The sequence below is a fragment of the Tachyglossus aculeatus genome, chromosome 20, assembly GCF_015852505.1.
Source record: "Tachyglossus aculeatus isolate mTacAcu1 chromosome 20, mTacAcu1.pri, whole genome shotgun sequence".
NCBI classification, from domain to species: Eukaryota; Metazoa; Chordata; class Mammalia; order Monotremata; family Tachyglossidae; genus Tachyglossus; species Tachyglossus aculeatus.
In genome coordinates this window covers 16,373,977-16,377,749 of record NC_052085.1, presented here as the reverse complement: position 1 = coordinate 16,377,749, position 3,773 = coordinate 16,373,977, and positions in this window count along the sequence as shown.

The window sequence follows — 3,773 nt, the reverse complement described above, 5'->3', positions numbered from 1 at the left end:
CCGGTCCCCCCACATGCGTCACTTCCGGCCTCGCCCCCCCCTCCGCCGTCTCGACCACGAGGCGCCCGCGGGGACAAACTTCCTCCCGCCAGAAAGTTCGCGGGCCTACTCTGGACAATCCAAGTAATCCTGATGATAATCAGAATTATAATTATTATAATAAATAATAATAATAATGGTGACGATAAGCACAATAGAAACAGGTGATCATGATTATGATAACAATTATAATTATTATAATTAATAATAATAATAATAATAATGATGACGATAAGCAGAATAGAGACAGAACAGAAGCATAAGCATAATGTTTGGCAAGCGCTTACTATGGGCCGAGCACTGTTCTAAGCGCTGGGGGGATACAAGGTGATCAGGTTGCCCCACGTGGGGCTCACTGTCTTCAGCCCCATTTTACAGATGAGGGAACTGAGGCCCGGAGAATAATAATCATAATAATGATGGTATTTGTTAAGCGCTTACTATGTGCAAAGCACTGTTCTAAGCGCTGGGGGGATACAAGGTGATCAGGTTGCCCCACGTGGGCTCACTGTCTTCAGCCCCATTTTACAGATGAGGTCACTGAGGCCCAGAGAATAATAATAATAATGATGATGGTATTTGTTATGCACTTACTATGTGCAAGGCACTGTTCTAAGCGCTGGGGGGATACAAGGTGATCAGGTTGTCCCACGTGGAGCTCACTGTCTTCAGCCCCATTTTACAGATGAGGTCACTGAGGCCCAGAGAAGAATAATAATAATGATGATGATATTTGTTATGCACTTACTATGTGCAAGGCACTGTTCTAAGCGCTGGGGGGATACAAGGTGATCAGGTTGTCCCACGTGGGGCTCACTGTCTTCAGCCCATTTTACAGATGAGGGAACTGAGGCCCGGAGAATAATAATCATAATAATGATGGTATTAAGTGCTTACTATGTGCAAAGCACTGTTCTAAGCGCTGGGGGGATACAAGGTGATCAGGTTGCCCCACGTGGGGCTTACTGTCTTCACCCCCATTTTACAGATGAGGTCACTGAGGCCCAGAGAATAATAATAATAATAATAATAATAATAATAGTATTTGTTAAGCACTTACTATGTGCAAAGCACTGTTCTAAGTGTGTGGAGGATACAAGGTGATCAGGTTGCCCCACGTGGGGTTCACTGTCTTCACCCCCATTTTACAGATGAGGTCACTGAGGCCCAGAGAATAATAATAATAATAATAGTATTTGTTAAGCGCTTACTATGTGCAAAGCACTGTTCTAAGCGCTGGGGGGATACAAGATGATCAGGTTGTCCCACATGGGGCTCACTGTCTTCAGCCCCATTTTACAGATGAGGTCACTGAGGCCCAGAGAATAATAATAATAATAATAATAATGATGATGGTATTTGTTAAGCACTTACTATGTGCACAGCACTGTTCTAAGCACTGGGGGGGATACAGGGTGATCAGATTGTCCCATGTGGGGCTCACTGTCTTCACCCCCATTTTACAGATGAGGTAACTGAGGCCCAGAGAATAATAATAATAATAATGATGATGGTATTTGTTAAGCACTTACTACGTGCAAAGCACTGTTCTAAGCACTGGGGGGATACAGGGTGATCAGGTTGTCCCACGTGGGGCTCACTGTCTTCACCCCCATTTTACAGATGAGGTAACTGAGGCACAGAGAATAATAATAATACAAATGGTATTTGTTAAGCACTTACTATGTTTAAAGCACTGTTCTAAGCGCTGGGGGGATATAAGGTGATCAGGTTGTCCCACGTGGGGCTCACTGTCTTCATCCCCATTTTACAGATGAGGTCACTGAGGCCCAGAGAATAATAATAATAATAATGATGGTATTTGTTAAGCACTTACTATGTGCAAAGCACTGTTCTAAGCGCTGGGGGGATACAAGGTGATCAGGTTGTCCCACGTGGGGCTCACTGTCTTCAGCCCCATTTTACAGATGAGGGAACTGAGGCCCAGAGAATAATAATCATAATAATGATGGTATTAAGTGCTTACTATGTGCAAAGCACTGTTCTAAGCGCTGGGGGGGATACAAGGTGATCAGGTTGCCCCACGTGGGGCTCACTGTCTTCACCCCCATTTTACAGATGAGGTCACTGAGGCACAGAGAATAATAATAATAATAATGATGGTATTTGTTAAGCGCTTACTGTGTGCAAAGCACTGTTCTAAGCGCTGGGGGGATACAAGGTGATCAGGTTGTCCCACGTGGGGCTCACTGTCTTCAGCCCCATTTTACAGATGAGGTAACTGAGGCACAGAGAATAATTAATAATAATAATGATGGCATTTGTTAAGCACTTACTATGTGCAAAGCACTGTTCTAAGCGCTGGGGGGGGGATACAAGGTGATCAGGTTGTCCCACGTGGGGCTCACTGTCTTCAGCCCCATTTTACAGATGAGGGAACTGAGGCCCAGAGAATAATAATAATGGTATTTATTAAGGGCTTACTATGTGCAAAGCACTGTTCTAAGCGTGTGGAGGATACAAGGTGATCAGGTTGCCCCACGTGGGCTCACTGTCTTCACCCCCATTTTACAGATGAGGTCACTGAGGCCCAGAGAAGAATAATAATAATGATGATGATATTTGTTATGCACTTACTATGTGCAAGGCACTGTTCTAAGCGCTGGGGGGATACAAGGTGATCAGGTTGCCCCACGTGGGGCTCACTGTCTTCAGCCCCATTTTACAGATGAGGGAACTGAGGCCCGGAGAATAAAAATCATAATAATGATGGTATTTGTTAAGTGCTTACTATGTGCAAAGCACTGTTCTAAGCGCTGGGGGGATACAAGATGATCAGGTTGTCCCACGTGGGGCTCACTGTCTTCAGCCCCATTTTACAGATGAGGTCACTGAGGCCCAGAGAATAATAATAATAATAATAATGATGATGATGGTATTTGTTAAGCACTTACTATGTGCACAGCACTGTTCTAAGCACTGGGGGGATACAGGGTGATCAGATTGTCCCATGTGGGGCTCACTGTCTTCACCCCCATTTTACAGATGAGGTAACTGAGGCCCAGAGAATAATAATAATAATAATGATGATGGTATTTGTTAAGCACTTACTACGTGCAAAGCACTGTTCTAAGCACTGGGGGGATACAGGGTGATCAGGTTGTCCCACGTGGGGCTCACTGTCTTCACCCCCATTTTACAGATGAGGTCACTGAGGCACAGAGAATAATAATAATAATAATGATGGTATTTGTTAAGCGCTTACTGTGTGCAAAGCACTGTTCTAAGCGCTGGGGGGATACAAGGTGATCAGGTTGTCCCACGTGGGGCTCACTGTCTTCAGCCCCATTTTACAGATGAGGTAACTGAGGCACAGAGAATAATTAATAATAATAATGATGGCATTTGTTAAGCACTTACTATGTGCAAAGCACTGTTCTAAGCGCTGGGGGGGGGATACAAGGTGATCAGGTTGTCCCACGTGGGGCTCACTGTCTTCAGCCCCATTTTACAGATGAGGGAACTGAGGCCCAGAGAATAATAATAATGGTATTTATTAAGGGCTTACTATGTGCAAAGCACTGTTCTAAGCGTGTGGAGGATACAAGGTGATCAGGTTGCCCCACGTGGGCTCACTGTCTTCACCCCCATTTTACAGATGAGGTCACTGAGGCCCAGAGAAGAATAATAATAATGATGATGATATTTGTTATGCACTTACTATGTGCAAGGCACTGTTCTAAGCGCTGGGGGGATACAAGGTGATCAGGTTG